A 24,566-nucleotide genomic window follows, 5' to 3' on the forward strand; every position below is an offset into this window, starting at 1 on the left:
AAGTTAACAACGTTTTTACAGAACTACAGATATGCTGAGGATGGGCGTGACTAGGAGGGGAGGGGCCGGTTGAAGCATCCTTTGACATGAGTGACATTCAGTTTGCCATGCCCACCCAGTCACATGACCACCCGGCCACACCTACCCATCTAGACATTAGGGTAGAGAACTGGTTGTTAAAAAAATTGAATCCCACCACTGCCTGATACGTGATGAGAAACAAAACAAAACGAAATCCTTATATGACTGATGAGAATGAATTTATAGGAGGTTGCTTAGATTTATGGTGGGTCCAACTTTGTGTTAATGCCCTGCACCATTACAAATAATTATGATGGATACAAAAGTAAGTACATCTATTTACACAGAGAAAATGGTTTTGAACTCATGTGCACATTTTAGCTTTCTCTGCAGAGAAAACAAGAGATCTGAACAAGGCATGAACCTTTATTTCTTTATTTTTAATCTTTAGGAGTCTCACAAATTTGGGGAAAATGTGCTTGGATGCTGAATAAATTAACCATTTTATATCCCAAGCATGACAGAATTATGCAGTGTTACCTTCCCTTCCCATCCTAAGATGGGCTGGGAAAGCCTAAAAACGCCATTTAGGGCCATAGATTGTCAATCCCTATGGTCCACAGCTATAGATTTACACTGTAAATGCTACAGTGAAGAAAAATTACATTGTAAGAAGACGATTTAATGTATTTTCAGACTAAGTTACATTACTCAAGCTGTTTTCATAGAATATCTATTATCTTTTTAAAATCACAATCTTAAATTAATTATTAAATTATTAATTTCTTAATATCACTGATGTGTGAAAAATATGCTTGAGACAATGCTGCAAAGGTTTAGGATCTGGATACTCTAGTTTCTTGATAACAAAAAAATAGACTTCATTTCAATTACAATAAAAAGACTTTTTTTCAAAGAATTTTTATTTTTTTATTCTCTTACATACCATTTTAAGTATACATTCACATAATTGTTATTCTTCTTTACATTTATCATTCTTATACATTTATTATTTCATTTAATAAGTTATAATGTACAGTTTGGGTTGCTTTATTTACCATCCCTTCCTCCTTGTTTTCCTTTTATTTTCTCCCACCCTCTCTTCTCTACTTCCTTCCTTCTTCCTCTCCTTCTCCTCCCTTCTTCCCTTACCTTCTTCCTACTCCTGCTCTCCCTCTTCCCCTTCCTACCATTTTTCCTTCTCTCCTTTCCATCTTCCTCTCCTTACCTCTTTCTCCACCCCACCCCCAATCTTCCTTTCATCCTTTATGAAAGGTACTTTATCTGGGTACTTTTTCTTCTCCATACTTTCTTTTCTAGCTTGCTTTCTCTAGCCAGTCATAAAATCTTCCCCACGTCTTGAAGTATTCCAATTCCTCTTTATCCTTTATTTTCATTGTCAACCTATTCATCTTTGCACAATCTAATATCTTTTTTATTATCTCTTCATCTGTTGGTAGCTTATTTAATTTCCAATGTTGGCAAATACAATTCTCGCTACTGTAGTTAGAAAAACAAGGGATTGATATAGGTTGGTTTTCACAATTGCAAATACAATCAAGATATAAAAATGATAAAAGGGAGTATGGTTTTAACTTAGGAAGTTCAGAGTTGGATAAGATACTTATTGGAATGGAAGACAGTATAATCAAAGACAAGATTTAAAATCACCACACATACATTCGTTCGGATTGGGACTGGACCTCAACAGTGAGGTCAACAGCCCCAGGCCTGCCGGAATAGCCAGGTTTTAACAGCTTTTCTGAAGGCCATGAGAATGGGTAAGGTCCGGATCTCTGGGGGTAGCTCATTCCAAAGAGTCAGAGCAGCCACAGAGAAGGCTCTACTCCGGGGAGTCGCCAGCCGACATTGTCTGGCTGACGGTATCTGAACGAGGCCCACCCTGTGGGATCTCACCGGCTGCTGGGAGGTATGTTTTATCTTTATTAATCTTCAAGCCCGCTGCTTCTCCATATTCTTCTATTATTTTAACTAGTTTTGGCCCTATTTCTATTGGATTCTCCATAATAAACACCAAATCGTCCGCAAATGCTTGTAATTTATACTCTTCTTTCTTGACCCTCATACTTTTTACCTCTTTATTTTATCGTATTTCTCGATTCAAAATCTCTAGTGTCGGTATAAATAATAATGGTGATAGTGGACATCCTTGTCTAGTTCCCTTCATAATCTCTATCTTTCCTGTCAAATCACCATTTACCATTTTACCTTTGCCAATTGGTTATTATATATCATTTTAATTGTATTTATAAATCTCTCACCAAAACCCATCATTGGAAGTTGCACTATCATGAATTGCCAGTTCACATTATCAAAGGCCTTTTGAGCATCCAGAAACAACATCATTTGTTTTTCTGGGTGGGCTTCATAGTACTCTAGCGTGTTCAATACAATTCACATATTGTCTCTGATCTGTCTCTTGGGGAGGAATCCACTTTGGTCTATGTGTATGAGTTCATTTAAAAGTCTCTTCATTCTTTCTGGCATTATTGATACAAAAATTTTATAATCCACATTTAATAATGAAATAGGTATATAGTTTACTTGTTGTGGAACTGACACTTCTTTTAGTATAAGCTTTATATATATTTCTCCGTCCATGTTTCTGGCATTTTTGCCTCCCTTAATGTCATTAAATAGTTCCAACATTATCTTGCTTAATACTTCTTGTAGTGTTTGGTACAGTTCTGCCGGTAATCCATCTGGTCCTAGTGTTTCCCCCTTCCCTCCTTCCGGCCCTGTTAGTTCCACTCCAAGGCCAGATGGCGTGAGTAGTCAGGACCCTGGTCTCAGGTTGTTGTTGCTAAATGCCAGGTCTGTGGTTCACAAGGCTCCCCACGTCCAGGACCAAATTTTAGATGAGGGGGCAGACCTGGCATGTATTACTGAAACCTGGCTGGGCCCGGAGGGAGGAGTCCCCCTCACTGAAATGTGCCCAGAGGGTTTTCAGGTGCTTCATCAACCGTGACCCCAGGAAGGGGTGGGGGAGTGGCCATTGTTATCTGAAAGTCTTTAGTTCCTCGTAGGATCTCTGCTCCGGAGCTTGTCGGGTGTGAGTCCTTGCTGGTGAAGATGGACCTTGCGGGTCAAGTGGGCTTGTTGTTAACGTACCTGCCTCCCAACAGCGTGACGACAGCCCTCCCCTCGCTCCTCGAGTCAGTAGCTGAGCAGACTTATGATACTGGGGGACTTCAATCTGCCTTCGCTCGGCGAACACTCTGATGGAGCGCAGAAGTTCATGGCTTCCATGACAGCCATAGGCTTGACCCAAGTAATCCAGGGCCCGACTCACTCAGCGGGTCACATACTCGACCTCGTATTTCTCTCAGAGCAGTGGAGTTGTGATCTTGGTTTGAGGGGTAGTGAGATCTTGTCCCTGTCATGGTCGGACCACTTCCTACTGAGGCTCGACTTTCGGAGACCAATCCCCCTCTGTAGGGAGGAGGAACCGATTAGGTGGTTCCACCCCAGGCGTCTTATGGATCCTCAGGGTTTGCAGACGGCGCTTGGTGTTGTGCCTGATACTCTCGCCCGCAGTCCGGTGGAGACCTTAGTTGCTGCTTGGAACTCAGCAGTGTCTGAGGCTCTGCACTGGAGTGTGGCTTTACGGCCGATCTGCGGCAGTGGATCCAGGAGGGCTCCTTGGTTTACCGAGGACCTCCGGGAGATGAAGCGCCAAAAGAGACACCTAGAGCGCCACTGGAGGTCCAGTAAATCCAAGTCAGACCGAGCACTATTAAAAGCTTGCATCAGAGCATACCTCTCGACAATACGGACAGCTAAGAACAACTATATTGCCACTCTGATAGTGTCCTCTGAGTCGCGCCCTGCCGCCTTGTTTAGGGTAACCCGCTCCCTCCTGAATGGGAGGGTTGCGGATAATCCCTTATGAGGTAGAGCGGAGGAGTATGTCCAGTTCCTCGCGGAAAAAGGTTGCTCGGCTTTGGGTGGACCTGGACTCCAATTGCGCAGAGCCAGCTGGGGTACCGGGGGAGGGTCTTGAGCGACATCTCTGGACTGACTTTCAACTTGTTACTCCTGATGAAGTGGACAAGGCCATGGGAGCTGTGAGTGCCGCCACGTGTGCACTGGACCCGTGCCCCTCCTGGCTGGTCGCGAACAGCAAGGAGGTGACGTGGGGCTGGATCCAGGCGATGGTGAATGCCTCCCTTCGGGAGAGCGTCTTTCCTCCGGCATTGAAGACAGCGGTGGTGAGACCCCTCCTGAAGAAGCCATCTCTGGATCCAGCCATTTTGAATAACTACCGTCCAGTCTCCAACCTCCCCTTTGTTGGGAAGGTTGTTGAGAAAGTGGTAGCCTTTCAGCTCTGACGGTCCTTGGATGAAGCCGATTATCTGGATCCCTTTCAGTCTGGATTCAGGCCTGGCTTCAGCACGGAAACCGCTTTGGTTGCACTGACCGATGATCTCTGGAGAGCCAGGGATGGAGGTCATCCCTCCATCCTAGTGCTTCTTGACCTCTCAGCAGCCTTCGATACCATCGACCATGGTATCCTTCTGCAACGGTTACAAGAGGTGGGGGTGGGAGGCACCGTTTTTCGGTGGTTCTCCTCCTACCTCTCGGACAGGTCACAGTCGGTGTTGGTCGGGGGGCAGAGGTTGACCCCTAGGCCCCTGAAATATGGTGTCCCACAGTGTTCGGTCCTGTCCCTCCTCCTGTTTAACATCTACATGAAGCCATTGGGTGAGATCATTCGGCAGCACGGGATAAAATACCATCAGTACGCGGACGATACCCAGTTGTATCTGTCCGCCCCATGCCAACTCAGTGAAGCGGTCGACGTGATGTGCCAGTGCCTGGAGGCTGTCAGGGTCTGGATGGGGATTAACAAGCTTGCGCTCAATCCAGACAAGACCAAGTGGCTGTTGTGTTTCCCTCCCAAAAATTTGGCTAGTACTCCATCACTCAGGCTGGGGGGTGAAATTTTACGTCCCTCAGACAGGGTTCACAATTTGGGAGTCCTCTTGGACCCACAGCTGACCTTAGAACATCATTTGTTGGCTGTGACCAGGGGGGCATTTGCCCAGGTTCGCCTGGTGCACCAATTACGTCCCTACCTGAACCGGGAGGCACTCGCAACAGTCACTCATGCCCTCATGACCTCAAGACTGGACTACTGCAATGCGCTCTACATGGGGCAGCCCTTGAAGAGCATTCGGAGATTCCAGCTCGTCCAGAATGCAGCCGTGCAAGCGATTGTGGGTGCACCTCGGTACACCCACGTTACACCTATCCTCTGCGAGCTGCACTGGTTACCAATTGGTCTCTGGATACACTTCAAGGTGCTAGTCGTCACTTATAAAGCCCTTCATGGTATTGGACCTGGGTACTTGAGGGACCACCTGCTGCCAATTACCTCCCAAAGACCCATTAGATCACACAGAGTAGGCCTCCTCCGGGTTCCGTCTACCAGCCAATGTCATCTAGCCACTACCCGGGGGAGGGCCTTCTCTGTGGCGGCTCCAGCCCTTTGGAACGAACTCCCCGCAGAGATTCGGACCCTCACCTCTCTCCAGGCCTTCCGAAAAGCCGTTAAAACCTGGCTGTGTCGGCAGGCCTGGGGTCGATGAGTTCCCTTCCCCTCTCGAATCGTGTGGCTGTTGGTTGTTTTTAAATGCCCTGTACTTTTATAGTTTTTGTGTTTTTCCCTTCCCCTCCTTGAGTTTGTGCGCCGCCCTGAGTCCCGCCGGGAATAGGGCGGCATATAAGTAAAATGAAACTCGAAACTCAAACTTGAAACTTTTGCCTTTTGATGCCTTCTGTTACCTCCATCATTGTAATTCTTTCTTCTAGTGCCTTCTTAATTTTTCTGGGATTTTGGTTATTTTAGTTTTCTTTAAATGTTGTCTTATTTTCTTTTCTGGAACCCTCTCATGTGGTACAACTTATTGTAGAAGTTCTCAATTATTTTTCTTTTTTTCATTTAAATGTTGTATATTCCCTTCTCCATCCACCAATTGACTTATCAGCCTTTTTTCTTTTTTCATCTTGTAAGCCAAGCAACGTCCTGATTTATTTGCATTTTAAAAAAAGTTTTGTTTCGCTGATTTTATTTTATTTTCCAAGTCCTTGTTTTCTATCAAATTTAATTTATGTTTTTTCAGTTCCATCATATTTTTTACTTTTTTATTTTGTGGGTTTCTCTGCAGCTCCATCTCCAAACTTTTGTACTCTGATTCCAACTTCTTTTGAATTTGTCTGTTCTGTCTATTCTTTTTCTCTAAGTATGTCATTGCAAGGCCTCTAATATATGCTTTACAAGTTTCCTTTATGTTCTGTAATTATGTAGCTTCCTTTCTATTTTTCTGGAAGAAATATGTCAATTCTTTTTCCATATATTGCTGAAAACTTTTTTCTTTCAATATTCTTGACTTTAAAGTCCATCTCCCCTTTTTCTCCTGTCCCTTCCAAGTGTCAGCCTCTGTTTTGCTGCTTGCTTTTCGGCTGCCATTGAAATGGGGAGGGGGGCATGGTAATTGGGCGGGGGAAATAATCTGTACAGGAGGACGTTATTTGGGAGTTGTTCTCACCATTCATTTGCGCATGTGGAAGGAGGGGAGTTTCCCGCCAAGGCCAACTGTCCGGCATTCCAACCTGATGATGATTTTAGAAGATGTCTCCCACCTGACAGCTGGGGTGATATAGGATTGGACTATGGACTGGGGTACCAAGGGGAGGGGAATGAATCATGCATTGATATCTAATGCTTTCGCGCTCTTTTGCTCAGATCCAGCTTTGCTTAGCTTTTCATCATTTATAATCAGTAAAAGTACACTTAATTCTGAAAAATGGAGTTGAGTGGTTTCTTTCTTGGTTATTAAGTGAAGGAGCCATGACATTAAGCTGGATCTCACTTCGCACCCATCCTGGAGCGAACACCTTCCGAGGCGGGTGCACCCAACACTGAAGAATATCCCTCCACGGCAGTGATCAAGAGGAAGACATGGGAGCGGCCGCAGGCCCTTCGGTGACAGAGCTGTTGGCTGACCTGCAGTAGAGGAACAATCTGTTCGACCCAGGTGGACTTGGGGAGTGGGAGAGAAAGAGGACTCTGAAGAACCGTTGACTGGAATTACTGTGAGGAGACCCAGAAAACCAACAGCTGACTGGCGAGACCCTGAAGAGGAAAATCTTATAATATCCCAAGCCATGAAACTTCTCGAAGGAGCGTGGGAGAGATGCCAGACTTGGGAGAGTGGAATGGAGAGAGGAATTGAGGAAGAGACAGAGAGAAGGTATACCTTGCCTAACTTGAGAGAGGCTGGGGGGGCTGAAGGGGGAGTTGTACAAGATGACCCAGCGCTAACCCCAATCCCTGTGGCTAGAGACATTCCAAGAAGGGGGGGCTCGCAGACGTCGAATGGCTAAAGTTCCTCCTTTAAGTGTAAAATATGGGGGAGAACCAAAAGAGCTTGGCCTATTTCTTATTCAAGTGTGGAATTATATGCAGATGTATGGCCATGATCTGGTTTCTGATGAAGCTAAAGTGAGAATTGTATTGATGGCTTTGGAGAAAAAAGCAGCAGATTGGATGGTGGGGCTGCACAATGCTGACTCCCCACTTTTGGGAGACTTTAATGGATTTATGGCAGCTTTGAGGAAACGTTATGATGATCCCCTCACAGAGCGTAGAGCCAGAATTAAATTTACAACTCTTAGGCAGGGGAAAAGGCCAGTAGCTGAGTATGTACAAGAATTTCAGGAGCTGTCAGCTTACATGAGGGGGTGATCTGAAGAAGCATTGCGAGACCACTTCGCTGATGGATTAAACAAAGAGATTTACCAGCAGTGTGTGAACAGAAGACCCCCCCTGTAGATTGCAACCCTGGTATGAAGCAGCCGCTGATGTGGAGATTGACCTGGCCAGGCTGTATTACAAAGGAGAAGGCGAGGGCGAATAATCCCCCCATGCCAAAAACCCCTCCCAAGAATGCCGAAAGGGGGGAAGAGTGGATTTGCAAGCAAACCCAAGCCTCCCATGTGCTTCCGTTGTGGGAAGGAGGGGCATCGTGCCATGAATTGCAGAGTCAAAATGAGCCACAATATCCCACTCCCCTGGAAAGAGAAGAAGCTGGAGAAACCTCCCAGCAGGAGAAAAGAACCGGCCCTGAAAGGGGAGGATCCTTCTCAGCGTTTCAACCCTGTGGAAGGAGAAGATGAGACCCCCAGCTCTTTGGAAGAAAGTGACTATGACGATGCGGAACACTGGGTAAGTTCCCGCTCGGGGCCCATGACTATCCCAGTTGAGCTTAGAGTGCCCTCTTCTGGCACACGGGAAAAAATTCTAGCTCTCTTAGATTCCGGTTGTACACACTGCATTATGAGCCCGAAAATAGTAGAGGAATTGGGATTGAAGCTAAAAACTTTGAAAATCCCAATTGCATTTTGCCAATTGGATGGATCTATTGCGAGAGGGAGCCCTGCTCATTTTGTTACTGAACCTATTGAAATGCGGATGGGAACCCACCAAGAATCAATAAGTTTTATTGTAGCTCCAGGGATGGACCGGCCCCTTATATTGGGATTGCCTTGGCTGCATAAGTGGAACCCACATATACATTCAAGGAAAGGTTGGTTGCGCATTTGGTCTGCTATGCCCCCTGAGAGGGAAGAAGGGATTCCAATACTGAATAAGTCAGACCCCAACATAGCAGCCAGAGGGCAGGAAAAAATTGAAGGGAAGGAAAATCCCAAAAGAATACTGGGACCTGAAAGATGTTTTCAGTGAAAAATCTTCAGATAAGTTGCCCTCCCACAGACCCACCGATTGCAGCATTGACATTCTACCTGCAGTAAAACTCCCCAAGCCCCAAATTTACTCAATGACCCCCAGGGAAATGGATGAATTAAGAAAATTCATTGACAAAAATTTGGAAAGGGGGTTCATTGAACCAGCTAGACCCCGAGTGGCCGCTCCGGTCTTGTTCAGAGAAAAGAAAGATGGTTCTGTCAGGCTCTGACTGAACTTTAAAAACCTGAACGGGGTTTGTGTCCAAAATGTCTACCCTTTACCACTAATGAAGTACATGCTAGCCCAACTGGGTAAACGGAAGATTTTCACAAAATCAGATCTACGAGAGGCATACTACCGGGTAAGAATTAAGGAAGGGGATGAATGGGAAACGGCATTTAATTGCCCTCTTGGTTGTTTCCAATTTCGAGTTATGCCGTTTGGACTGCAGGGGGCGCCAGCTGTTTTCATGCAATTAATTAATGAGGTTTTACATGATCACCTCTACAAAGGCGTGATGGTCTATCTGGACGATATCCTTATTTACATGGAAACACGTGAAGAACACGTGAAGCTTGTTCGCACAGTACTAAAAAAGCTCCGTGCAGCAGAACTCTTTGCTAAATTATCCAAATGCGAATTTCATCATACCTTTTTGAGGTATGGACTGATCACAAAAACTTGGAGGCATTAAAACCCCCCAGAAACTATCCCCTAAACAAATGAGATGGGCACAACATTTCAATAGATTTAATTTCACTTTGAAATATATCCCAGGAGGGAAGAATTTTATGGCTGATGCTTTGTCCAGACTTCCTCAATATAACAGTTCAAAGCTGAGTGTTGTCCAACCTGTCCTGCCAACGAGGAGGCTGGCCATTCCTGTTGTTACCAGGAGCCAGAACACTTCCAATTTGGGAGTCACTCAAGACTTCATTACAAAGCTCAAGGAAGCTCTTGAAATTGATGAGTGGTTCCGCCAACATACGGATAAATGCACTGTGAAGGATGGCCTGGCTTGGCTTGGTGCTAAATTATATTTTCCCGCAACTATTAGAGCCATGATCCTTCAACGTGCTCACTCTTGCATGGCTGGACATTTTGGTTTTGTGAAAACCCTGCATCTCGTCAAGAGGTAATTTTGGTGGCCCTCATTGAAAAGACATTGAGTCTTATGTGGCTAGTTGCCCCACTTATGCGGCGGCAAAATGTCCACCAGGGAAGCCACAAGGATTGCTCCAAGCGGTGGCCCGTCCTGAGGCACCTTGGAAGGAGATCTCTATGGATTTCATTGTTGAATTGCCAGAAAGTCATGGAAATACTGTGATTTGGGTTGTGACTGACTTGTTCTCCAAGCAAGTTCATTTTGTCCCTTGTTCCAAGATCCCGTCTGTAAATCCTTGGCTAAGTTGTTCATTACAGATATCTATCGTCTATATGGGGTACTGAACCGCATCATCTCAGATAGGGGAGTCCAATTTACCTCCTTGTTTTGGAAGGAGTTTTTGAAGTTAATAGGCTCCGCCCAAGGCTTAAGCTCCACCCACCACCCTCAAACTAACAGGGCCTGTGAGAGGACTAATTCTGTCCTGGAACAATATCTCCGATGTTTCATCAATTACCAACAGGATAATTGGGTCGAATTGTTGCCTCATGCTGAGGTGGTGTATAACAACTCGGTTCACAGCAGCATGGGATTTACGCCCTTCAGGGTGGTGTACGGACATGATTTTGTACCTATCCCCGAAATACCTCGGAGAAAAACCGCAAGTGCTGTCCCTTTCCGAGTGGAGTGACCACCTCCGAGAGATGTGGCCTTTGGCTTACGGGGCGTTGGATGCTGCGCATCAAGCACACAAAAAACAAGCAGATAAAAAGAGGGCAAAGCCAAAGGAGTATAAAGTTGGTGATCGTGTATATTTATCCACCAAATTTCTTCAGACCTCTCAAAAGTCTAAGAAATTGGGCCCCAAGTATGTTGGCCCGTTCCCGATTATCAAGGTCATCAACCCTGTGTCCATATGTCTGGAACTGCCTAAATATCTCAACCATGTCTACCTGATGTTAATCTCCTGAAGCCAGAGTGCACTTCTCCGTTGTGGGCTCCTTTGGCGGCTCCACCTGCCCCGCTCCTGATTGAGGGTGAGCAGCATTTTGAGATTAAGGAAATTTTGGACTCTAGGAAACATAGGAACCGTATTCAATATCTTGTGGCATGGAAGCATTTCCCTCCCTCTCATGTTGAATGGGTCGATAAGTCTCATGTGTGGGCTCCTCGACTTCTTTGTAAATTCTACTCTGCCTTCCCAGACAAGCCTTGACTTCGAATGATTTCTCTTTTCTTTCCCCTTCCCTTTTTCTTCTATGTTATGCTGTTCATCTGTTTGTCTGTGTTCTTTCATTTCTGCAGGGGTGATCGTCCTTTTTCTGGAGGAGGGCCAGATGTCAGCCTCTGTTTTGCTGCTTGCTTTTCGGCTGCCATTGAAATGGGGAGGGGGGCATGGTAATTGGGAGGGGAAAATAATCTGTTCAGGAGGACGGTTATTTGGGAGTTGTTCTCACCATTCATTTGTGCATGTGGAAGGAGGGGAATTTCCCGCCAAGGCCAACTGTCCGGCATTCCAACCTGATGATGATTTTTGAAGATGTCTCCCACCTGACAGCTGGGGTGATATAGGATTGGACTATGGACTGGGATACCAAGGGGAGGGGAATGAATCATGCATTGATATCTAATGCTTTCACGCTCTTTTGCTCAGATCCAGCTTTGCTTAGCTTCTCATCATTTATAATCAGTAAAAGTACACTTAATTCTGAAAAATGGAGTCGAGTGGTTTCTTTCTTGGTTATTAAGTGAAGGAGCCGTGACACCAAGTCATTGATACTGGATTGTGATCTGCCCATGTACTTATATCTATAATTGTTTTGAATGTTAGCTCTGTTGACATTCAATTATATCAATTGTTGACCATGACAAATATCTGTTTTAGTAGAATGTATATTGTCTTTCTTTCACGTGTGTTATTGTCCAAACATCTTGCAAATTTAATTCTTCTACCATCGTGAAAAATGTTTTGGGTAGGATTTTTCTCGGCTTCTTGTTCATCTTTGTAGATTTATGATCTATTCCATTATTTACGATTGCATTAAAGTCTCCTAATATACATATATCTTCATAGTTGTATTCTATTATCTTTTTGTGTAGTTTTCCAAAGAATTCTTCTTGTTTGTCATTTGGGGCATATATTTCCACTAATAATATCTTTCTCATGTTCATTGTTATTTCCATCAGTGTTCTCCGCTCCCTGTCTTCAAAAATTTTATTTGATTGTATTGTCTTTCTAATATATAATGTTATTCCCTTTTTGCTTTGGTCAGCCAAAGTCGGATATAAATTACATAGTTTTGCCTGTTCCAAAAAAATTCTGTGTTGCTTTCTAATATGTACTTCCTGTAAGCATATAATGTTCAATTTCAATTTCTCTAATTTGTTGCATGTTCTTCTTCTTTTTGTTGCCGAGTTTAATCCATTTATATTAATGGAGATTACTTTTGTTTCTTCCTCCATGTCATTGGTTTATAGGTTTAGTTGATCTAATTGTTCTTAGCTCCCTCTGCTCCTTTGTCTCTTGGGCCCTTGCTCCTTCTCTTAGTGCTTTGTCTTCCTGTTCTTTCTCCATCTCCCTTTGATCTTTCCCCTTAGCTTTCTGGTGTTTAGCTCCTTCCTCTCCTCTTTTCCTTTTCTCTTACCAGCATTCCCTCCTGTGCTGCTATATGTTGTTCATAAAATATTTCTGCTTTCTCTAGTGTATCAAGTCTGTACCTTTATTCGTGCCTGTTTACCAAAAGGCTACTTTCAGGGAATATCTATTATCTTTTTAAAATCTCAATCTTAAATATGGCATTTCTTAATGTCATTGATGTGTGAAAAATATGCTTGAGACAATGCTGGGAGAGAAAATTGGTGGGGAATGCTGCTTCCCTCTGCTGAAAAGCTGTAGCCCCTTCCTGTCCTCAGAGGTAAGGGACATTGGTGTTCCTGGGTTCAGCTTGAGGGGTCAGCAGGCAGGAGAGCCATCATAGCCTCACCCGCTTACCCCTTGGTAGCGCCTTCCCACTTCCCGGCCACTCCGGTGCACCTCTTATCCCTTGATGGCATCTCCATTCTGCGCTCTCCTCTGGCCCTCTTTGGGCAACTCACCTCCCCAACAGCAGCTCCTCACCCCTCGCGGCAGCAGGAGCAACAGGCAGGGTGGGTGGATGCCCAGACAGCAAACACTGCCCCACAAGCTCAAGCCAGCCAGGTGCTCAGATACACATCAATGCCATGAGTTGGAGGGCTGGAGCTGCACAAGAAGCATACTCAGGCGGTGACGGAGGGAAACCTTGGCCTGCCTATCTTGGCTGGCAGCTCTGCTCCCCTTGCTCTTCCAGGTTCTGATGTACCAGCTGGTCTTCACATGTGTGAGAGTGCCAAAAAGCAAAAGAGCAGTCAACTGGCACGCATGCATGCACTGGGAAGATGATCTTACAATTTCCGGCATGTATAGCTGGTCTTCACATATGCATGCATGCCAAAAACAGGAAGGCCAGGTGGCTGGCACACATGCACATACTGGAAACCAGAAGATCATCTTTCCGGTATGCACATGTGCACTGGGTGACTGCTCTTTCAGTTTCGGGAACTACCACATGCGTGAAAACCAGCTGGCTGGTGTGCCAGAACCTGGAAGAGCAATGGGTGATGGCTCATGTGCCTGGAGAGATGGCTCTGTGTGCCACTTCTGGCACATGTGCCATAGGTTTGCCATCATGGCACTAGACCAATCTGGTCTCTAAATATAATATATAAACCAGTATTGTTGGAATTCACACACTGTGCTACACTTTAAAGCCATGGTTAACAGGTCATAAGAATAAACCAAGCAAACACAATATTGGCTTAGCTTTATATAAAAGGGCACGTTCTAATTTGGAATTCTCATCTAGCAGCCATTCTTCTGGGTATTTTCTTCTATCTGTACATCTGATAGAAGATATTTAAAAGATGAAAGAATATTGCTTACCCTCTCATTTAGGAAACTGATGCCCAAGGGGAACAAAGAAGTGACAAAAATGTGTTTAAGTCTATTCAGACAAAGTGGATGGTAATATGAATTATATTGATATCTGTAGCTGAGAAATAATAATTTCTTCTAAATGCCATTATCCCTCCTATGTGCTGCACAATGATCATATGATAAATCATTTATTTCTATACATACTGTATACTTTCCACTGTCTATCATACCTAGAAACAGCTAATTAAAAACATATTTTGTATGGCTTATGCATTATAGGGAAACCTATACAAATATATTGTACATATATGTTGGACATGCCACCTAGTCAGTTTTAAAGATGCCCAAAAACATATTATCTTTATTATTTATATCAGCCATCTTCAACAAGCACTAGAAATATATGAACTTCTAGAGTTCATGGTGAAGTTCATATATGGAGAATCCAGGTTGGGAGAAATGAAGTTGAAGTTAGGAAAAAGAATGTTGGTCCTTACCTGAACGTTCGTTTTAAGTAGAATTGAGAGAGGGGTCACTGCAAGGATATCGCCAAAGCCTGATTGGTCCAGAGACTGAGGGAAATTTCTTTTATGCTTCATCATTCCCTATTGTTTCCCAGTTTCCTCGAAGTCACAGTACAAATCTGCAAAAAAACAAACAGACCACAGACCCCCCGACCCTCCAATTGACTAGCTGACTAAAGTCTTACTTGGGAGGGATGTAACCCCTCCCCCAATTCTACTTAAAACGAACACTCAGGTAAGGACCAACGTTCTTTTACCAGTAGAATTGAGGGAGGGGTCACTGCTGGGACGTATCCAAGCTCAGTCCCAGGGGGAGGGGTGGTTGCTACCTGCTGAAGAACTCTGCGCCCAAAGGATGCATCAGCAGATGCGAAGGAATCTATTCGGTATAAAGGGAGTCGGAGATGACCAGGCAGCCGCCCGACAAATGTCCTCGAATGGGGCCCTAGTGGCCCACTTTGCAGTAGTAGCAGCACTCCGCATGGAGTGGCTGTGATCCTTGCAGGAGGAGACTGGCCTGAGGATTCATATGCAGTGGAGATTGCTTGGCGTAACCACCTGCCAATAGTGGCAGATGAAACCCTAGCTCCCAGAGAACCGGGCTGAAAAGAAATGAAGAGGGCCTCAGACCTATGAAACGTCCCTGTACGCTGAAGATAAATTTGCATAGCGTGGCGGAAATCCAAACGATGCCAAAGGGGTTCCCTCTCATGGGAAGGAGCAGGACAGAAGTTGGGAAGGATGACCTCTTGGATCCGATGGAAAGGGGAATTGACCTTTGGGAGGAAAATAGGGTCCAGGCACAGGACCACTCTATCGTGGTGAAACTGACATAGATCTTTCTTGGACAAGAGGCCCCCAACTCAGAAATGCAAAGAGCAGAAATCACTGTAACTAGAAAAGCTACCTTGAGAGATAAGAAATGGAGGTGGATCTTCCGTAACGGTTCAAAGGGATCTCCTCTTAGAGCCCACAAAACCAGGGGAAGTCCCACATGGGGAACCTGTTCTGTCCGAAGCTTCTAACTTATACGGACGCTGGCTTGACTGTCTGCCACAACTAAGGAGGGAGATAGGCAACCCCTTGGCTGGGAGCCCAGAAAACTATCTCTTAGGAAAACAAGGCCTGAACTCACGGATTTCTTCAAACGTTCGCTACATCTGGATAAATAACTGTTGTTTCCTGCAAAATTCCCCTCCCATTGCCCCACCTATAAGCTCTCTGGGAGGGGCCACTCAGTAGCCACCTGTTTCCTATTTCCTTCTATGAGCCTGTTTCCAAAGCTGCTCCCTCCTCCTCACTGCTCTATGCATCCTTATGTCAGGGACCACCTCCCTCCGTTCCTCGTCACTGCTCCCTGAGTCAGATGCCACCTCCCTCCGTTCCTCGTCACTGCTCTCTGAGTCAGATGCCATCTGGTGGCCAACAGGCCTCTCTAGTCCCTGCTCTGACTCTGAACACTCCACAGAGTCATCCTCAGCCTCCAGGGCAGTCCCATAGTGTTCATCACTGTCAGATTCCACCAACAGCTCAGCCGGCCGCTGCTGGGCCACAACACTATCCCTCACCATAGGGCCCTTCCCCCGGATCTGATGCTCAGGGTGTGGCCTCGCTGAGAATTGATCATGGAAGGCCTGCACCAAAGCAGGTGCATGCATGGAGGTCGCATCCTCCCAGGTAAAATCCTCTGGCCCATGGCCCTTCCATTCTACCAGGTATTGGAACCATCCTTTCAGCCATTGGGAATCCCGGATACTGGCAACTTCATACTCGGGTGGCTCCTCAACATCACAAGGTTCTGGTTGGCAAAGAAAACAAGCAAACAATTCAGGAACAAGGAGAGATCGATGAAAGACTGGATAGACTTGCATCGAGCGTGGCAATGTCAGGCAATAGGCGACTGGGTTGATGACTGCTTCAACAGGAAATGGGCCAAGGTAATGGTGGTCTAACTTCTTGACTGGCCACTTTGATGGAAGGTGTCTAGTGGACAGCCACACTCGATCCCTCACAATCAACGTCGACATCGCGCACCGAGACTTGTCTGCGACTCTGATGGCCTCCTTGGCTTTATCCAGATATCATCGCACCACTTGATGGACCGCCGGTAGTTCCGATGGGAAGTCCTTAGCTGTGGGGACCGGTGAGTCGATTGGTGTGAGGGGAAAGAACCGAGGATGATATCCTACATTGGCCAAGAAGGGCGTAATTTGTGTGGATGCATGCTGTGAGTTATTGAACGGAAACTCCACCCCCTGCCAGATAGTCTGCCCAATCATTTTGCTGCTGGTTCACAAAACAGTGCAGGTACTGCTCCAAGATCCTGATCACTTTCTCCCTCCCTCTGTCGGTTTCGGAATGGTGCTCTGAGGACAAGCAGATCTTTACATCCAAGGCTGTCATCAGCCCTTTCCAAAGGTGGGCTGTAAATTGCATTCCTCTGTCCGACACGACCTGAAAACATGTTGGATAAACATGCGGGTGGTGGGGCGGGCTGTCAGTAATCCCTGACACAGGATAAAATGCACCATCTTTGTAGCATGTCTACTACCACAAACACCGTGGTAAATCCAAAAGACAGAGGCAAGTCCATCAGGAAGTCCATAGAAATGGTTCCCCAGGGTCTCTCCTGGGTCAGTAATGGCTGGAGCAGCCCTGGAGGGGCTCCCATCACTGACTTGGCCTGCCGACACCATACACAAGACATGATGTAAGATTGTACATCATGTCATAATCGGGGCCACCAGAAGGTACAGGAGACCAGGTTCAAGGTCTTGAAGAGGCCAAAGTGCCCCGCTGCAGGATTATCATGGCACTGGGATAGAATAAGTCCCCAAAGTGGCCCCACTGGCACATAGAGTCTGTCTCGGTACCACAAGAGTTCATCATTGAATGTCCATATGGAGGCAGGCCCCATCTCTGCCTTCCGTTGTTCCACCCAATCATCATGCTGCTATGCTTCCCATATCTGAGGCCGTAAGTCCACATGCTCATGAACCACAGAGAAGGACTCTACGGGCAAAACTGTCTGGGGTGGAATCTGGTCTTTGGTACAAGAATACTCGGGTTTCCGTGATAGGACATCCACCCTTTGGTTGCGCGCATTGGGGATATACATCACACGGAAATTGAACCGTGCAAAGAAAAGGGACCACCGGATCTGCGCTGGTTCAATTTTCATGCGGTCTTCAAAAATTCCAAATTCCTGTGGTCAGTCCGGACTTCAATTTGATGCCTGGCCCCCTCTAAATGATGCCTCCAGGTCTTTATTATTATTATTATTATTATTATTATTATTATTATTATTATTATTATTATTATTATTATTAAAATTTATTTTGTTACATAAACAACACATGCCCACACCAGTGGGGGAAAAAATCAAAACACAAAAAAGACAAAAAACAGAAAACAAGGCAGGGGGAAAAAAAAGAAAAAAAACACAAGTATATATTATAAAAAAAGTATGTCAGCTGGTTACAACATGTTTTTGTGCATCTCTTCCATTAATTCATATTAATTCAAATATCTCAACTCAAATGTTTACCATATTGACATCATCATACCTCCACTTTTAGTTGACTACAGTTATTTAAACATCTTTCATCCTTAACTATGCCAAAGATTTAATCCATAACCACATGCTAGCATTTCATTTACTTGTTTATAAAATCCTCCATTAACATCAAATCCTCATATCCTGTTTTAGCTAAACATCCATAATATTTAATACTAAAAATTCCATCCTCCATGTATATAGTTTATTATCATTCTCCTTTCTTTATGTAATTATATCGTATATCATAACATTTTCCCCATATTAGTTAACATTTAACTGTATATAGTTTTATTTTATTTTTTAATAGTGATAATTATTGTGATTAATAACCTTTGTATATGGTCCAAAAATATTTCTAACCTTCCCTTCTCATATCCAATTATTATTTATCATATCAACTCCACATTATATACATTACTATCATTATCAATTATTATTCAACTATGTCTATTACAAATAAAATTAATTAGGTTTAGCTAATTTTGAATTGTATTCTTCCATCTATCAGCCTGTGTCTCTCCAATAACAAAACCTCCTTAATCCTGTTGCCATTCGTGGATCAAGTTCTCCAAACGTCTTTATGAGCAAGTCCAAACAAGAAGATCTTCGCACCTTTTTGTTTAAGGTGCCTCTCATATAATGTCGTTGTCCTACATTTATTCCACTTTTCAGCTTGTCTTTAATTCTCAGTGGTGGTATCAAAAGTTTTGCAAATGATGTTTCATAAAGTATAAGTTCTTTAATGCTTCTCATTCCTCCAGCGCTCTGTCTTTCGAAGTAAATCTTCTGTGTGACTGCCCCCCCTTCAAACGTTCCATTTTTTTCTCCCTCAGAGGTAAACCAGATGCCCGGAATGTCAGAAAATTGAAAATCTTCATCTCTGACATCCTTCGTTTGTATTTCAGGAACATTCAAACATTCAACATTCTCACTTTTTTCTTCATATTTTGATGTTAAAAACAGCAAATAATCCAGCTTTTTTTCAAATCTGTCATACGTGTCAGATAGCTTTTGTAGTGCAGAAAAAATCATTTGAAATGAATCATTTGAAACTTGGACAGACGCCATCTTTGTACGCAGTTAGTATTTTCCCTTTAGAGGCTTTAAGGTATTTACAAGTAAAAACAAGCTGGGAGCTGTACAATCTTATCTGATCTTAGACCAACCCAGCCAAGCAATAAAAGTGTCAAGTTGTAGGGAGCCAAATTATAGTAAATTGGTTTACAGCCCACTTACAGAGAGTCAGAGGAGATGTTGGAGTAATCTTTCCTTTGTCCATGTAAGTAGCATTTAAAACATTTAAGAAATAGGGTAACCACCGTCCATAAACCAATAAAGAGATCCAATTCGCCGCTAGATTCTTCTGTTCTTTGGTTTCAATTAGCTTAAATTTTTATGCGGACCGTGTCTCTCTGAGTAATAAAATCACCTTACCAGCTGGAAACACTCACGCCATTCTTAGGGGCAACCTGCAGTTTCGGTTAGCTTACGGCTAATCCAGAAGTCACTGGCAAAGGATGTTAAATTCCAAGCCCCCAGGGACTTTGCGAACGTCTCTGGGGTCACTGGATCTCCTCCAACCTTTCACTGTCTCTCCGGGACAGCTTAGGTTCAAAAATGAACCGTCCAATTCCTTCGGAATAGAGGAATTTCAGGAATAGCCTGAAAATCCGTCTTCTCACTGCTAAGCCCCGCCTTCTTCCCCAGGTCTCTAGGTCTCAAATGCCACCATAATGGCTACTAACTCCTTCTCCCAAATGGTATAATTGCACTCAGAAGAATTGAGTTTCTGCGAGTAATAAGCACAAGGGAAAAGAGTACCGCCGGAGGCCTGAGTCTGAAGTAACACCGCTTCCACAGCGATATCTGATGCATCCACCTCCACTACAAATGGACGGTGGGGGTCAGGATGCTTCAAAATGGGCTCTTTCCAGAAGGCCTGCTCCAAGGCCCGGAACGCGTGTTGCTCAGGGCCTCCCCAGTGAAACGGAACTTTTTTCTATGAGAGCCAAGTGAGGTGTTGAGTCAGGGAAGCAAAGCTGGAGATAAAGGTCTGATAGTAGCTGGCAAACCTGAGGAGTCACTGGATATCCTTCACTCACCGAGGAGGTTGCCAACTATGCAAAGACTCCACCTTGCCCGGCTCCATCGCAATGCCTTCAGGAGAGATACGATGCCCCAGGAACTCAATAGTGGATTGCCAAAACTGGCACTTCTCCAGTTTTGCATACAAGCCATTTTCACTTGTAGGACCAGGCGTAGGTGCTGCTGATGACTATCCCGGGAGGACGAGTAAATTAAAATATCATCGAGACAAATAATGACAAACTGGTCCAAAAAGTCCCGGAAGATGTCATTCATAAAATGTTGGAAGATGGCAGGGGCATTGGTCAGCCCAAAAGGCATGACTGTATACTCAAAATGCCCATACTTGGTGCCGAATGCCATCTTCCATTCATCCCCAGGCTGGATCCGGACAAGATTGTAGGTTCCATGCAGATCCAATTTCGTGAAAACCATAGCCTCTCTGAGCCACTCCAACAGTTCAGGAATAAGGGGCAGAGGATAGCGATTGAGCACTGTGATAGAATTAAGTCTACGGTAGTCGCAACAGAGTCTCAAATCTCCAGTGTTCTTTTTGACAAAAAAGACCGGGGCAGACAGTGGCGAAGACGAGGGTCGGATAAAACCCTGAGCTAGGTTTTTGTCCAAAAAGTCCCATACTGTGGCCATCTCCAGGTCTGACATCAAATACAAACGGGGAGCGGCGTGTCTGGAATCAAATCGATGGGGCAATCATATGGCTGGTGCGGTGGCAATTGGTCTGCTTCTTGTTCACTGAACACGTCTGCAAAATCTGCTATGTCGGAAGGCAAGGACACCCCGGGTGGACTCAGCAGCTGGCCTGCACAGAAATGATGGGTGTGGTCCATACATTGTAAGGCTGGAAAAGTGACAAGGTTCTGGGACCAGTACATCTGTGGGTCATGCGCCCAAAGCCAAGCCAAGCCCAAGACCACAGGGAAATGCAGGCCAGAAGTAACGTAGAACTGGATGGCTTCCTTGTGAGCCCTGATGACCAGGTTCAAGGGTTGCATGGTGGCCTTGATAGGCCCAGACAGAAGCACCCAGCCATCAATTGTCTCCACAAGCTTAGGAGGATCTACTGGACACAGAGGGACTGCATACTTGATTGCAAACGCCTCATCCATGAAGCTCATGGTAGCCCCGGAGTCGACCAGAGCATGCGCCGGAATCCCCTGTGGACTATTAGACAGGACTATTCGTGCTGCCAGGATCAGGTGTTGGGGAGGCCCTCAAGTCACTGTCTCTGAGCATGGCTCTGAATTGGTGTGCGCTCGACCCAAGGGCTCCCTCAGATCGGGCTTGGAGGTGTTTCCCGACAAAACGTTCTGGGGTGGGGGGTAGGTCCAGTAACTGACACCCCTCATCTCTTCTTAGGCAAAAGGCTGCCATGTGCCTAGGTTCCCCACAATAAAAACACAACCCCTCTAAGCGCCACCTTTCTCCATTATTGACGAGTGGGGTTTGGCTGCACCTAATTCCATAGGCTCCTCCCATGGAGTTGGAATCTCATGCATGGCTGGAACCACCCTGTTCTACTGGGACGTGCAGAGACTTCCCCGCCTCTGCAACCGAGCATCAATCCGAAGACACAGATGGGCCAGTGTGTTGAACGTCAATGGCCTATCCACATGCACCAGCTCATCCTGCAATTCTTCAGACAACCCATCCTGAAATGTATCCATGAGGGCTGCCTCATTCCAAGCCGAATCCTGGCTAAGTAGCCTAAACTCGCTGATGTATTCCTGCAAGGAACCCTGACCCTGCTTCAGAGTCTTTAGACATTTGGTAGCCGTCTCCGTCTTAATGGGGTCCTCGTACATTAACCCGGAGTGGTCACAGAACCCCCTGAAGTCAACCAGCAAAGGGCTAGCCTGGACCAGCAGTGGGGTAGCCCAACAACTGTGGAGCTGGAGAGCAGGCTAATCATAAACTGTACTTTATCTCGGACAGTGGGGAAATCTTCTGCTCTCAAGCTGAAACAGCTGGCATTGTCCCCCAAAAGCTGGAAACATGGCTTGGTTGTCATCAAATTTATCGGGCACTGTAACCGGGCATTTCCTCCGAGGCATTGGTGAAACAGTGTGAACTTGGAGCTGAGCCACCTGGGCAGCCAGCAAAGCTGCCTGTTGCATGAGCTGCACGTTTTTGGCATGAAGCTGCTCCATTATAGATTAGATGTAAATCTATTTTAAAAGGGAGGATTGTTCTGTCCCAAGCCTCTAATTTATACTGACGCCGGCTTGGCTGTCTGCCATGACTAAGGAGGGAGATAGGCAACCCCTTGGCTGGGAGCCCAGAAAACCATCTCTTAGGAAAACAAGGCCTGAACTCACGGATTTCTTCAAACGTTCGCTACATCTGGATAAATAACTGTTTTTACCTGCAAAATTCCCCTCCCATTGTCCCACCTATAAGCTCTCTGGGAGGGCCACTCAATAGCCACCTGTTTCCTATTTCCTTCTATGAGCCTGTTTCCAAAGCTGCTCCCTCCTCCTCACTGCTCTATGCATCCTTACATCAGGGACCACCTCCCTCTGTTCCTCCTCCCTGACTCAGATGCTGCCTGGTGGCCAACAGGCTGCTCTAGTCCCTGCTCTGACTCCAAACACCCACCAGAATCCATAGTGTTCATTGCTGTCAGATTCCACCAACAGCTCAGCCGGCCGCTGCTGGTCCACAACTGGTACCTATGGACCAGAGGGGGCCTAAGGTTGGCTGCATCTTTTAGGAACCTTTTTATCAAAGGAAGATGGGAAAGGGGGAAAGTTCATCCCTGGTAAGGACCGATGACAGAGCAGCCACCTGACATCTCAGAGTATTATGGGAGAGACCCTCATCCAGACCCTTTTGCAAGAAGTCTAGGATCTGTGCAACCAAAGCCTCGGTCAGGCAGATACCCAGAGGGGAACAGCATTTGGCGAATGTTGCCCACGTCAAATTGTAGATTTTCGTGGTGGATGGTCGCCTGGAAGCTTCAATGGTTGCTATGACTCGGGAGGAAAGGTTTGCGTTCCTCAAAAGGCACTGCTCAAGTGCCAGGTGGTCAAGTGGAGCCACTGGTGCTCCGGGTAGATCAGGACCGCCTGGCACAGGGCCACTTCCTCTCTAGGAATCCTCCATGGAGGTGAGATGGAGAGCTGGACTAGGTCCGCAAACCAAGCCCATCTGAGCCAATATGGTGCAACAAGGATGATGGTTTCCCTCTCTACTACTACCTTCCTCAGGGTCCCCGGGATGAGAGGCAGGGGAGGGAAGGCATATAGCAGGCCGACCAGCCATTTGCTACTGAGAGCGTCTGTCCCTTCCACATTTCAAGCCGGAAAACATGTGAAGAATCTTGGCAATTGAGTGTTTGTCGGTGTTGCGAACAAGTCCACCAGCGGTGTGCCGAACCTCAGACAGAACCTGAGAAAGAGTTCTTGCTGGAGTTGCCACTCACCATGGTCGATTCTCTTTTGGTCAACTAGTCAGCTTGATGATTGGCAATGCCAGAGATGTGCTCTGACACAACCAATTTCAGCTCCACCCTGGAGCTGAATCTCAAAGCCTCCTGCCACAGGCTCCTGGAGTGCCTGCCCCCCTAACGGTTTACATGAGCTTTCGTTGCCACATTGTCCATTAAGAGGAGCACGTGGTGGCCTGCTATTGAGTCTTTGAAGTGCCTGAGGGCCAAGTGGGCTGCCTTCGGTTCTAACCAATTTATATTGTGGTGCAGGTCTGATGTTGTCCATCCACCCTGCGTCACTTGGGAGTCCATCAGAGCCCCCCCAACCAAACAAAATCACGTCTGTCATGATTGGCACTCTGTTCGGCTCCCAGAACTCGGATCCGCATTGCAAGGCCGGAGACAACCACCATCTCAAGGAGAGACGGATCTCCAGGTTGAGATGAATTGTCATTAAGGAGAGTTGCTCATTCACTTGCATTGGTTCGGAATGAGAGTCCATTGGAGCAGCCTGGAATGAAGATGGACCCAGGGAACGATCCCTATACAGGATACCATCTTGCTTAGAAGGCGTGCTAAGGTCAGAATGGAAACAGACCGACTTCTGCGTACTTGATGCACTAGGGACTGAAGGCTGGAGAGGCCCTCTGGGGAGAGCTGGACAAGACCCGTCAGGGAATCTATCACCACCCCCAGATGAAGGATTCTGGTTGTGGGAGATAGATGGCTTTTGGAGAAGTTGATGGAAAATCCCAGGAATTGTAGAGTGTGAATGGTAAGTTGCAGGTCAAGGATCGCCTGTGAGCATGTCTGGGCTTGAAGGAGCACGTCGTCTAGGTAGCATTGGAATCTCATTGGGTTGGAGCGTGGGTGAGCCACCAATGCCACCAGGACCTTCGTGAAGGTTGCGAGGGGCCGAGGCGACGCTGAAAGGAAGGGTGCGGTATTGATAGTGTAGCCCTTTGTGAGAGAATCTCAGGTACCTGCAATGGAGGGGTAGGATTGGGATGTGGAAATAGGCCTCTGTTAAGTCCAGTGATGCTAGATAATCTTCTCCAAGACCTTTTTCTTGTCTTTATCCTCTATGAGAATTGGG

Source organism: Thamnophis sirtalis, unplaced genomic scaffold (assembly GCF_051295495.1).
Source record: "Thamnophis sirtalis isolate CommonGarterSnake01/CBP01778 unplaced genomic scaffold, rThaSir2_p1.2 scaffold_4, whole genome shotgun sequence".
In the NCBI taxonomy this organism is placed as follows: Eukaryota; Metazoa; Chordata; class Lepidosauria; order Squamata; family Natricidae; genus Thamnophis; species Thamnophis sirtalis.